Genomic DNA, 14,386 nt, shown 5'->3' on the forward strand with positions numbered 1-14,386 from the left:
CCGATTCTGTGAATTTGCATTTTTCAGTTTCAACAGAATCATGAATTTCCCACCTAAGATCACCCATCTCAGAGAAATGCCTTTATAATGTCATGTACTGTGCTAGTCTCTGTGAAATAATGTAATGTTCTTTAGAAGTTAGAAGATACTTCAGAATCTGATGCAACACCATGGACATTAATTATCACTGACTAGTATAACAGATATAAAAATTACAGGGGATTTGGGGGAATTCACATAAGTAGGAAGGTACCCTTGGTGTGCAGAATTTAGCACTATGAGGGTATATATACAGGGACATCTCACTTAGAAATCTGTGTGTGTGTGCATGCCTGGGGTGCGGTGTAGGTTGGAGATTGGAGGGGTTTAAGGAAAGCTTTCTGGAGAAAAGTATTTTTGATCTGAGCTCTAAAGATAAATAAAATTCAGGAGTTGGGAGGGGTATCCAGACAGAGGAATGTGGTATAAATACCTAAGTGTGTGTGAAAGAGAGGCTGAGGAAATCGGATGACTAAAGTAGCTTGATTTGACTGAAGCATAAAAAACCATGAGAAATGAGGGGTAAGCAGTGGCTAGAGACAGGACTTGAAAAATCGTACCAAGGAGTTGAGTCATTTTCCTAAAGCAAAAGAAGGCCTTCAAAGTGTTTTAAGCAGAAAAGCAACATGATTTACATTTTCAGAAATAACTTTTGTGTGCTCTGTGGGCAATGGAATCACAGAGGCAGGCATATCTGTTAGGGGGTGTCTCACTGAGAATGAATGAGGCCGGCTACTTCCATTTCCAGGAAATTCTTCTACAGACACTCACACAGGTGCCCACAGGTGTTTGGGCAAGTATGTTCATTACACTACTGCTTATAATGACAAAACCTATAAGCATAGATGATGTCTATCAATTGGACACTAGTTGTATAGCTTCTGTTATATTCATGCTATGAAATACTGCATGACCCTTAAAAAGAATGTAGTAGATCTATATTTATTAACATATAAAGATTTCCAAGACATATTGTAAAGAGAAAAAAGCAAGTCACAAATAATCTATATAGTATGGACCCCAATTACATAAAATCAAAAATATATTCTCTATATCTGCATAGTATATGTGTATGTAAATGAACAGAAAAAGGACAGAAAGGATACATTTCAAAGTGATGACAATGTCTTCCTTTAAGGAAAGGAATGGAAGACAAAGAGCAACTTCCACTCTATATGCTTCTGTTTTGTTTAAGATACTAAGAGAAAAAAGTATTTGTGTATCACTTGTGTAATTAGAAAAAAAGAAATTAATTGCTACATTGCATATCTTTTTTATTTATCAATAGCATGAGTTTTGTCTTCATCCTGTCTAATAATTTCTATGATTTTTAATTCTAAATTTCTGAAAAAATTAAAATTTAAAAAGTCTTTTAAGAATTTAAAATTCTGTAAAGATGCAGACATAGAGAATGGACTTGAGGACACGGGGAGGGGGAAGGGTAAGCTGGGATGAAGTGAGAGAGTGGCATGGACATACATACACTACCATATGTAAAATAGATAGCTAGTGAGAAGCAGCCGCATAGCACAGGGAGATCGGCTCGGTGCTCTGTGACCACCTAGAAGGGTGGGATAGGGAGGGTGGGACAGGGAGACGCAAGAGGGAGGGGATATGGGGATGTATGTATACATATAGCTGATTCACTTTGTCATATGGCAGAAACGAACACAGCATTGTAAAGCAATTCTACTCCAATAAAGATGTTAAAAAAAAAAAGAATTTAAAATTCTGAAAATTTCTCTTCTCTCCCCTCCAAGACTGTGCCCTAAAGGTCACCTCTTCTTTCCCCCCCAAACCCCCCTCACTTTACTCTTTCTCTAGTTCTCATTATGCAGCTACCCCAAACAGATGATAACTCAGGGCACAATTTAAACTTCCAGAGGTTGAAAATCATTAAAAAGATTAAGTAACCAGCAGAAATCAACAGGGATTGAAAAAAGGAAGTTTTTCTCTTTACCCTTCTGGGCACTGAGAATTTTTAGTGCTGCCATAATTTTCTAGAAAGATCCTGTGATGACCTCTGAAAACAATCCAGGACCCCCACAGCTGCTCTTGGATCCCAGTAGAACCGATTCTGCTGTGCACTGAAGGGAAAGTTATAAATTGCTTAGAGGAGGAGGTTACAAAAGGGAGCGACCAGGCTGGCTTTTGTTAGGGTAAATCTGGGCTCCCCAACCTGTTAAGATGCTTTGAAAGAGGTAACAAAATGATCTATAAAGGCGAACCAGTGGGTGTCAATTCTTTAGATAATCAAAAACCTTTTGATTGGGGAATACACAAAAGGCTGAGGAAGGTTAGTAACCCTGGGATAAAAGAAAAATTTCCTTCATCAATTAAAAAACAGTTATGGAAAAATGAAGACTAGAACTCCAGTTTCCCCAACAGAGAAAGATTAAAATGTTGACATCGTTCAACGTTTATTATTCAATGTCAATTGAATGAAGATCTCCTGGAAGAAATCAATGATCTAAAATTGATTTTAAATGTTATAAATAAAAATACAAAATGTAAAAACAAACCTTTTTAGCAATTAATTAATAAAAGTAGCAAACATTTTATTTCCATTCTCGTACAAGTTTTTTGGCCTAGTACCTAATAAGCATTCACCAGCACTGAAAGTGTCACCATTCGAATGCTGTTTCTTTCTTCTTTTCTCACCAATTCTTAATTTTTCACTTGAGTTTTATTTTAAATAATGTGAAGACTTTTCTGATACTTATCCTGAGGGTTTTTTTGTTTTTGTTCTTTGCACTTTTACCTTATTCAAATTCACTAAGTAGAAGTCCTATCTAAACAAAGTCAACACAGAAACAACAGCAACACTAAGCTTATTAATAAATAACATTTGGAGCTTTTCTCCGGGGACACTAAACATTTCTAAAGACACTTGCCATTTAATAATCATTAAATATGAGTGATGTGCTGACATGTTATATGTATTAGAAAGAGAATAACAAAATCTGTATGATACCAACCTAATCCTACAGTCTCTAGGAAACCTCCAAATCAATGACGCATCAAGCCAGAGAGGGACTGTATTTGCATTGGGAGCTCAGAATTATTCGGTTGGCAAAAGGGAGCAGAGCAAAAAGTTGCCCACTGTATGTAAAAGCAGAGTTGACACAGTGACGGCAGAACAGCACGGCCGTCTCATCAGCCTGCTCCAAAATGCAAAGGCAGTGCAATGGAACCAGCTTCCTGAAGGCGAAGGACTCTACCTTGATGCTTTACATCCTTGGAGAGCAACTAAGATGGAAAAAAACAACTGTCCATCTCCAGAGCTGAATGATAAATAATCCACAGACAAGGCTGCCCCAAACAGATCAGGTACAATAAAGTACCTGTGGAGTGGAGAATGTTACACTGACCAGGACAACAATGACAAGGGTCAGCACTTCTATGCAGCATAGCAAGAACTTGCAGAAGAGCCCGGCAATCTGAACCTGGTCATTGTTCAGCATCTGACTTTGAATGCACCGATCTCCTCCTACTGAGCCCCACATCAGCCCCAGTTCCAATGCCTGTCTTTGTCCCTGTTTTCATCACTCCATGGTAAAATCTGAAAAATACGGGCAATGAAAGGAGGTTTTTTTGAAAAAAGTAAAACTCTATGTATTCAATTGTTTTTATTTTTAATAATCTTACCTTTATGAAATAATGGTTATAAGAAATAGTGGTAGAAGTAGTAGTAGTGTTGTTTTATTGATAAAATAAAATGTGGGTAATCCTGTGTTTTTGCATTTAAAAAATTATTAGTTTGTTCAATCGAAAAATCTGGGGATTGCTGGTGCAATAGTTGGAAATTCTGACTGAAAGTTCAAATAGATTTGGCTCAAGTCCCATCTCTGCCATTTATTGGCTGTGTGACCTCCTTTAAGCCTCAGTTTCTTCATTTGTTGAACAGAACTAACAATAGCGCCTACCTAATGGGTTGTCAGGAATATTATGGAGATAACACAGAAGATGCTTAGCACAGAGTATGGTACACTGTAATACTCGAGTGTTAGCTTTTTAAAGAGTCAAAAGAAAGGTCACTCATCATCTCTGGCCCTCAGTTGGCTCATCTCTCAAATGAGGCCTCTGACCTCAGAGACTTCGGCATCCCCTCTAATTGTGACGTCCTACACCCCACCCCATAGTTCTAGTCCTTCTACTCTTTCTAAGCTATTCAAGTCTACAACTGTTCACAGGTTCGAGTTGAACAGATGATGCTCCATCCATATAATGAATTACCACCCAAGACATGAAATGACATCCAATTATATTACAGAGTGGGAAAAGCAAAGTTACAAACCAGTTATTAACCACATGACCCAATTTTTGTAAAATGAAATACATACAAATGGTAATTTCTAACTCATCCTCCAAACCCCCCCACCCAATTACTCAAGCCAGAGCTGTCCAGAAGTAATACAACATGAGCCACAACGTGAGCCATATGTGGAATATTCAATTTCTAGTAGCCACATTAAAAGAAACAGATGAAATTTGGTTTAATGATATATTACAAAATATTTTCATTTCTACATGTAATCATTACAAAAATTATTACTGAGTATTTTACATTATTTTTCATATGAAGTCTTTGAAATCTGTGAGTATTTGACACTTTCTCATATCTTAATGTGGACTAGCTACATTTCAAGTGCTCAGTGGCCACATGCGATTCACGGCTACCATCTCAGACAGTGCCACGCTAGGCAGTTAGTCCTCCAACTCATATTGAATCAGAATGAACAGATTGAAAGGAAACTCATCTTATTTATCTTATATGCCCATAGACTAAAATAGTTCCTGTACCTATTGGGTACTCAAAAAATATTAAGTTTGAATGAATATATTTAATTCAAAGTATTCTCGGGGGACATTGCATTTTTAAGCACTGTATTAATCATGGAATAAAAGACACTGCACCAATCCCAAGAGCGAGCTTGGGAATTTTGGAAAGTGTCTCCCCCAAATCTGACTTCATAAGCAGCCTCCTACTTTGTGCAGAGGTAAAGCCAGCCGTGCAGAAATGCAAGTTACCCAATGAATTAACTAAAAATATTTATAGAACTAAAGCTAGTACCAAAATGTATATTATAGAAAATGTTCAAAGATAGTGGGGCTGAGAGAAATGGATAAAAATAAAACCTTTATTAAGTGCCTGTTATGAAAATACTTTACATACATCATTTATAATCTTCACTAAAACTCTGTAAGGTAAGGTGGAGGAATAACGACAAAGAGGAAAAAATACTGGCCGTGGAGTCATTAAAACAAACAAACAAAAACTCTTCAGATTTGAATTCTATCTCTGCCAATTTCTAGCTCTGTGACCTAAGGTAAGTTTCTTAATCTCTCTAGCCTCCGTTTTCTCATCTGTACAATGGGCATTAAATTAACTATCCTTAATTATTGTGAGGGTTAGATTAATCACCACATGAACTCTCAATGAATGACACCTAGTATTATTATAGTAGGGCTCAAATAAAATAGGAGTGATCACTGTTATCAACCTTGGTTTGTGGAAGGGAAGATCAAGGTTCAGAGGAATTAAACAGCCTCAGTGTCAAGTAGCAGATAAATAGATGAGCCAGGATTCAAACCCAGATCTGTCCAACTTAGCAAGCCCATGCACTTTCCACCATATCATACGTGGGAAGGTCCCATGGCCGAGGCCCCAGTATTTGGATACAGGGAAGACACCCTGCGAGGGTACCCACGTGGCAAAAGATGCAAATAAACACAACTTGAGGAGAAAGGCATCTCACTTAACTGGATCAGATCAGAATAGGGAACTCGAGGAGCTAAATTTGAGTCAATACGGGAGTTTGGCTTATGGAAGGCCTTGAGCCATTTGGAGGAGTTGAGACTTGACTACCACGTAAATCCCGTCATAAATCTGTGAAGCAGCTGATCAATCTCTGTGCAATTATGAAGCTCTTCTTTTTTTTAACTTAATTCTTTAGGCTGATAGGAACATTCCTTTATTTAAGTAAAGGCTGAACATATGCTTTTCTACCCTCTTCAAATCCTACTTTAAATTTGTCTTAATCCTTTGAGTCCGCATGAGGAGTGGCATTCACGTTCCAATATATTAACTAGGCTGTGAAAGGAAAACCAACCAAACTCGTATCTGTGGTTAGAACACTGCAACAACTTTACTCAGGTTAGATCCTCTCGCAGGCCCATTAAACCAACACAGCTGTTCACCATTAGTTATCCGCTCATTTGGCTGTTTTCCTGAGCCACCTCATCGATGAGCCATGAGCCACCACACCTGGCACGCTCATGTCTGAACTGAGTCATGTGAAGAACGTTATCAGAAACATTTTTTTAAAAAATGAACAAAGTGCATATATGTGTATTAGACTCTGTATATAAACATGCATGTTCATATATACATACAACTAACATGGGTTCAAGCAACACATACAACTAGGGATTCTCTCCAACTGAAGATGGACACAAAAGATTATTTATAAAAAAATATCCCCTGATTATTTTGTTTCTCTAAAGACTGCATTCTCTTTTAAAGAATGTGTATTCTTTTTCTTAAATTATTTTGACACATATTATTTACTTTATACACAAAATGAAACAGGAAATCTACTAGCAAAACTGACCAGAAAAAGGATAGAGGATGAAGACTTAGGGAAATCATCATTAATATTGCTAATGAATAGTTATTCCCTATGGTACATTCATAGGCAATTATTTCTCATGTTTTTCTGAAATAGAAATATATATATACTTACCAATTTGAAAGAAACTCTATGGAAGATTAAAATCAGTGTCTTAAAATCCTTTTAAAAGTTTTCAGTTTTTTTCAACAAGAAAACAAACCAGAAATGACTGATAAACTGAATCATTGATTGAACACTGAAAAGTGTTGTAATTACTCAAGACATGTTCTCCTTCTCTGGCCTGTTAGAGTCCCGTGGTTTCATTATATGACACTTTTCAGCACTTTTAGCTGGTTTGTGGCACAACCTCCCCAAAGAAATATGAAGAGTAATTTTCAAAAGGAACTTTTATTTTTAATATGGATTGATTTTTTTAAAGGCAGCTCCAAGCAGCTCAGTATATCAAACAGGAGCCATCACGCCAATCCCAACACATCAAGGAGCAGTTTTAGCACGTGAGGTTTGTTGTTTCTAGCAGGTATCCATGTAGCCAGCGAGGTCACCACTCAGCGAGGTGCTTTCTTTCTGGTATATAAGAAAAGAAATCACCAGGAATAAGGGGGGAAATGGGCTTGGGAAACAGGAGGGGACCTTGTCAATCTCCAAGATGCTAGAAAATGATTGTGGAAATCTTTTGTTAGGGAATCCTATAATGGTATTGCAGCTCATCTCTTGTGGACATGAACAGCAACTAGCCTAAGATGGTGAGGGCGACAGGGGATTAGACAAATCGTGAAAAGGCCCTGGAAAGGACATTACTGGTGATTGGAATCATAAAGGCCAAAACTGTATCATTATTTACCTTCAACAGCGGTGTCCCTATAAACAGGATTTCTTGGGGAAAAAAAACCCGAAGGCATATATGAAATGTTTATTATGAGTGTGTGTATATAAATTATGTTACAAATGGGGAAAGAAAAAGGCCCTACAGAACTACTCATATATTCTTATGAGTCATGCACTGATTTTTTTTATTGTTAAGAATTTGTGCTACTTCCAAGAGGAGGACATTAAGCTTGCTCCCAATCCTTTTTATTTTAAACATATGGATCACTGAGAAGGTTAGCATTGTGCTGGAAATGATTTTGATGCATATAACAAAGCTATAAAAAGAACAATAGGAAGAGATGGGTAAATTTGTGAGGTTTCAAGATAGCTAGTAGGATTGTAAGATCAAACGGCAGGATCCCTGGCATTACCCACTAGGCAGGATGACAGAATATTCCTGAATCTTGGATTTTAGGAAACTACACTGTAAAGAGCTAAAGTTTTTCAACACAAGAGTCGGTTTCAGTAGATATCTTCGTCAATCCTTCCATAGACACTTTGTTGAAAAGGAGAATCTTTTATCAATGTTTATACAGGTGTTAGAATCCAAGTTTATTGTTTAATAAAGTTTTATTGTTTAATAAGATCAAACCATATCTTGTAAACTAATCATATCCCTTTTCCCCAGGGTATTTTCTCTAAATTGATTGCTATGGGCAATTAAAATTCATGGCTTACTAGTAAGTTAGTTATTCCTTCAGATAATAATAGCAAAGACAAAAGCAGCAACGGTTACAATAATTATCGTGAGTGTTTGTCTAATAATGTAGATGAGCCACGCACTGTACTTGAGCAGATAGGGATGGGGGTGGGGTTGTTACAGAGAGGAACCAATCCCTGGTCTCACAGATTCCAGACTAGTGGGAGACGTAAACATGGACATAAATGATTACCATTGGATAAGCAGTCACAGAGTTAGTTGTAATGGCCACAGTGACCTGAAATGCTGTACATGCAGGAAATGCTTCTTTAGTGCTTACTGAATGAATGAAGTGGGCTTCTGCCTGCCCAACCTGTAACCTGCACACTATTCTGACATTCTCTTCCTCTCTTGGTTGGACTCAGCTTATAGCCCATTTGACCTTTTTCCCTGGCCAGAATCTTGGCCAGTCTCCCAGACCTAACTCATTCCAGCTACTAATAAATACCCTGTTGTATCAAAGTGTCCGGAATTACTTCTGAGGAGAGCTAAATCAAAGCTGTCCCTAATAGCAATTAGATATTTCAGAAAGCACATCAACTCCTTCCACATGTTGGGAAGCAGTGAAATATTATTAGACACTTAAAAGAGCCTGGGGCTAGGACAAGGGACCAACCCATGGTGTGACTATAGGCAAGCCGTTTCACGAAAATCTGCCTGAGATTTATATCACTGCTGCACTTATCTGGGTTTACAAGGCTCTTTCTTCCCATGTATTTATTTTGCATTTGGGATAAGAAATCACAGGGTAGACTCCTGAAGCTTTATTATAGCCTTATGGCCCAAACAGCTAGGTTTCTTACAGGTATAATTCACAAAGAAATATAGATTTTATTTTCCCTCATGAAAACACAATTTTTATTAAAACAGTTAAGTGAAAATATTTAAAATACAAGAACTCTATTTCCAGAAAGGATATACAACATAGAGCAAGACTTGGAGGAATAACAACACCATAGATCTTCAAGCTGGAAAATCTTTTTCCAATTCAAGCTCAGAAATGGTGGCCCAGGGTGGCTTAGTGACTTTACCAAGGCTACACTGTCAATCATGGGAAGAGCTGGGAGCAGATGCTTAACCTGAACTCTCCTTGTTAGAGTCTTCTTCCACTAAACATGCTTAAGCTCTGTGCTTAACTCTTGATAGTGACTCTTTGCCATCCACCAAAGTTTCTCCTATACCTTGGATAGTAGGAGGTGTGGGATAGTAGGATGCATCCTTAAATTCACCTTGAATCTCTTCACTCTAAGTCTGTACACAACTTTGGGACTTTTCAATACATTCGAAGCCCTTGCACATAAGGCTCTAGGTTTTAACTTACTCACATGACCACTTTAAGATTTTTGCTTATGACGCCTCCAGAACTACCCAGTTGCCTATATATGTTCCCTGCTCTTAGGTCTTGTTTCTTTTCTTAGATACTAGAAAAGTCAAAAAAGAAAATAAAAAGATATGATTAATATTATTTGTTCATACAACTATAATTGTCTCAAGCAAATTGGAGAGGTTTTATTTCTTTTCCATCTGGATTAATTCACCCCCAACTTCTCCATAGTCTTGCTTTTCGATGCTTTCAAAAAATAAACATATTGTTTACGTTTACTCATTAAGCATTTGTTCCTTGAAGAGAAATTTATTGAGCACCTATTATGTACCAAGCAGGGATGTTGGGCACTTGGTATACAGTAAAAATATGGTGCTTGGTCCCATGGAATTGACAATCTGAAGGACCTAAGCAAATCACACCAATAAATAGGTATGTCTACATTAGACTACGAGATAAAGGAAAAAAACAGAGGGTAGTGAGGACAAACATTATGGAGGTCCAATTTAGACTGAAGTGGAAAAAAAATTACAGCTTCCTTCCTGTGGTTTTATAATTTGTCTCTTGATAAAAAATAAACTTTTTGAAGGGGATGATATTTGTTTTCTCAAAACAAAGCTTTTAGCAAAAGAAACATAAGATCATGTCTCTCTATTGCCTCAACTTCCTCCTCTATAAAATAGATGATCATCATGATCCTCACCCTACTTTCCAGGCACTTTGTGAATAAAATAAGACCATTAGCAAGAAGTTGTTTCCAGCATTCCACATATTATTTGGAACACTAATAGAGTTTATATTAAACATATTTTTCAAAGAAGGTAAGAGTAACAGCAATACATTGGAAACATCTTGACAAACTTAAATATCATTTCTCACCACAGGTTTTGTTGGCAGTAAAAGATGCCTTCTTTCTAAAAATATAACAAAACTTAGGATTTTCAAGTGGGCCAGCAAATAAGCCCCCGTTAGCTTCTGTGCCAGTATTATAGAATCTGCCTTTAATTTTGCTTAACAGTAATAAAAGCTTATCATGCAGCCAAATCCCTACAGCAATGTTCTCAAAGGTTCTGCATGTGGAAGCCTGCTGCCTTGTGGCTTCCCCATTAAACACCTGTTCTGGGCTTGAGCCATGCTTTTGGTTTCTCACTCAGGTGGAGAGTCTTGCTTAAGTGGACAGGCAGGTATTTTTGCTGTCACCAAAGACAGCTAATTTGGGAAGCCTAATCTTGCAGAGGGGGCCAAGTTTCAGTTCTCAGAGTGCTGGGTTTAGGGTAGAAGGGACTCCGCCCAGAAATGCAACCTGAATACTTCCCCCTTTGCCCCTCTCTTGTCTCTGCTGAGAATCCCCTAAATAACTGACATGTTTTATAGATTTCAGGCAACCAGGTCTACAGTGTGCAGCTCCCCATTCTCTCCTGTCACCTGGCTAATTTAAGACTTTTCTCCTCCGATGGTATAGCGACTCCTGACAAGCAACTGCCTTGTGGTTTATTTCAGTTGATTCAAACACTATTATAAGTTGAGAAATTAGTTATGGGGATTGAAGGAAGGAGGAATTTTACAGGTGTGAATGCATAGCCATTTCTGATCCAAATATTTCCAAAGGAATTTTGTGCTAAGGAAATACCATCTCCCAACATTCAAGGCCCCTGCATCTCTTAATGGAAAAAGATATTTCTTAGGCAATAATTTTGCAGTTTCCTTTAACCCTAAGGATGAATCTTTCCTTGTATTCCTTTCAAAAGCACTATACTAAAGTAAAAAAACAACTTTAATTCAATAGTTGTTCAGATAATAAAGGGCTTGGTGATGCCAGTCAATGATTTCATTTCAAAACTGTGACTGAAAATGGATAGCAGTGTTGGTGGCTGCTGATCATTTTAAGGCTGGTCTAAAACTAAAGTAGCTACTCTTTGTCCCAGAAGCATTTTGATTTTAGAATAGGGAATTCTGCACATAGAACACTAGTTTGGAGGATTTTATATTAAAGTTTTGAACAAAGAACAAATAATTTCTGCTTACTTGATCATAATCACTATTTCACAAATGGGGAAGTGAAGGGTCAAGAGGTTACACATGATTTTTACAGTCCCAAAGAAGTTCTGCTGGAGGATTAGTTCTGAAAACAATTACAATTGATGACAACCATTCATTTATTCAACCAATATTTAGTCAGCACCTACTATGTTCCAGGAACTCTGGCTCATCGGTGAATAAAACAAAGATCCCTGCCTTCATGGTTGTCAGGAATAATGTCCACATACTTTGGGTTTAAGTGTATCTCCATTATTCACTCCATGTTTCACTGTTTTGGTTCTACTCTCCTGGAAGATAAAACCAACACACCTGAAACTAAAAGAAAACATTTACATGAGCATGTTCACAGGAATCAGAGTTAAACTGGGAGTGATAATGGCCTCCTAAGATTAATCAGGGAAAGCCAATGGGTTTAGTGAGTCTTGAGCTTGTTTTAAAGAAGAGATGAGTGCTTGCTTCAGCAGCACATATGCTAAAATTGGAACGATACAGAGAAGATCAGCATGGCCCCTGCACAAGGATGACATGCAAATTCGTGAAGCGTTCCATATTTTTGAGAAAAAAGACCTGCATGCAGAAAACTATAAGACACTGATGAAAGCAATTAAAGATTGATACAAACAGATGGAGAGATATACCATATTCTTGGATTGGAAGAATCAACATTGTGAAAATGACTACACTACCCAAAGCAATCTATAGATTCAAAGCAATCCCTATCAAACTACCAATGGCATTTTTCACAGAACTATAACAAAATTTTTCACAATCTGCATGGAAACAGAAAAGACCCCGAGTAGCCAAAGCAATCTTGAGAAAGAAAAACGGAGCTGGAGGAATCAGTCTCTCGGACTTCAGACTATATTACAAAGCTACAGTCATCAAGACAATATGATACTGGCACAAAAACAGAAATATAGATCAATGGAACGGGATAGAAAGCCCAGAGATAAACCCATTCACATATGGTCACCTTATTTTTGATAAAGGAGGCAAGAATATACAATGGAAAAAAGACAGCCCCTTCAATAAGTGGTGCTGGGAAAACTGGACAGCTACATTTAAAAGAATGAAATTAGAACACTCCCTAACACCATACACAAAAATAAACTCAAAATGGATTAAAGACCTAAATGTAAGGCCAGATACTATAAAACTCTTAGAGGCAAACATAGGCAGAACACTCTATGACATAAATCACAGCAAGATCCTTTTTGACCCACCTCCTAGAGAAATGGAAATAGACAAAAATAAACTAATAGGACCTAATGAAACTTCAAAGCTTTTGCACAGCAAAGGAAACCATAAACAAGACCAAAAGACAACCCTCAGAATGGGAGAAAATATTTGCAAATGAAGCAACTGACAAAGGATTAACCTCCAAAATTTACAAGCAGCTCATGCAGCTCAATACCAAAAAAACAAACAACCCAATCCAAAAATGGGCAGAAGACCTAAATAGACATTTCTCCAAAGAAGATATACAGATTGCCAACAAACACATGAAAAGATGCTCAACATCACTAATCATTGGAGAAATGCAAATCAAAACTACAATAGGTATCACCTCACACCAGTCAGAATGGCCATCATCATAAAATCTACAAACAATAAATGCTAGAGACAGTGTGGAGAAAAGGGAACCCTCTTGCACTGTTGGTGGGAATGTAAACTGATACAGCCACTCTGGAGAACAGTATGGAGGTTCCTTAAAAAACTAAAAATAGGGCTTTCCTGTTGGCGCAGTGGTTGAGAGTCTGCCTGCCGATGCAGGGGACACGGGTTCGTGCCCGTCTGGGAGGATTCCACATGCCGCGGAGCGGCTGGGCCCGTGAGCCATGGCCGCTGAGCCTGCACGTCCAGAGACCGCGCTCCGCAACGGGAGAGGCCAAAACAGTGAGAAGCCTGCGTACCGCAAAAAAAAAAAAACCAAACTAAAAACAGAACTACCATACGACCCAGCAATCCCACTACTGGGCATATACCCTGAGAAAACCATAATTCAAAAAGAGTCATGTACCACAATGTTCATTGCAGCTCTATTTACAATAGCCAGGACATGGAAGCAACCTAAGTGTCCATCGACAGATGAATGGATAAAGAAGATGTGGCACATATATACAATGGAATATTACTCAACCATAAAAAGAAATGAAATTGAGTTATTTGTAGTGAGGTGGATGGACCTAGAGTCTGTCATACAGAGTGAAGTAAGTCAGAAAGAGAAAAACAAATACCGTATGCTAACACATATATATGGAATCTAAAAAAAAAAAGGTTCTGAAGAACCTAGGGGTAGGACAGGAATAAAGACACAGATGTAGAGAATGGACTTGAGGACACAGGGAGTGGCAAGTGTAAGCTGGAAAGAAGTGAGAGAGTGGTATGGACATATATACACTACCAAATGTAAAACAGATAGCTAGTGGGAAACAGCCTCATGGCACAGGGAGATCAGCTCGGTTCTTTGTGACCACCTAGAGGTGAGAGAGACGCAAGAGGTAGGAGATATGGGGATACATGTATATGTATAGCTGATTCACTTTGTTATAAAGCAGAAACTAACATGCCATTGTAAAGCAGTTATACTCCAATAAAAATGTTAAAAAAAAAAAGAAAAAATGATATTAAAATGTGAGGGAAAGAGAAAAAAATGTCCTGGGTGGGAAATACAAGAGGAAGGGCCCACAGATTAGAAAGAGCACATGATTCCAAGAGCCAAAGGAAACTATTTGCAGATAAGGCCAGAATTCAAAAACAACCATGTAACTCTCTTTACCC

At 37.9% G+C, this 14,386-nt stretch overlaps 1 non-coding gene across 1 annotated transcript; it reads left to right on the forward strand.

The window, feature by feature from the left end:
• The first annotated feature begins 12,053 nt into the window (after window positions 1-12,053).
• On the forward strand, window positions 12,054-12,160 carry LOC132521435 (U6 spliceosomal RNA). The gene has a single exon (XR_009540882.1). It is a non-coding gene; the product is annotated as a U6 spliceosomal RNA (small nuclear RNA).
• The last annotated feature ends 2,226 nt before the right edge of the window (window positions 12,161-14,386 follow it).

The sequence above is a fragment of the Lagenorhynchus albirostris genome, chromosome 5 (genome assembly GCF_949774975.1).
Source record: "Lagenorhynchus albirostris chromosome 5, mLagAlb1.1, whole genome shotgun sequence".
Taxonomy (NCBI): domain Eukaryota; kingdom Metazoa; phylum Chordata; class Mammalia; order Artiodactyla; family Delphinidae; genus Lagenorhynchus; species Lagenorhynchus albirostris.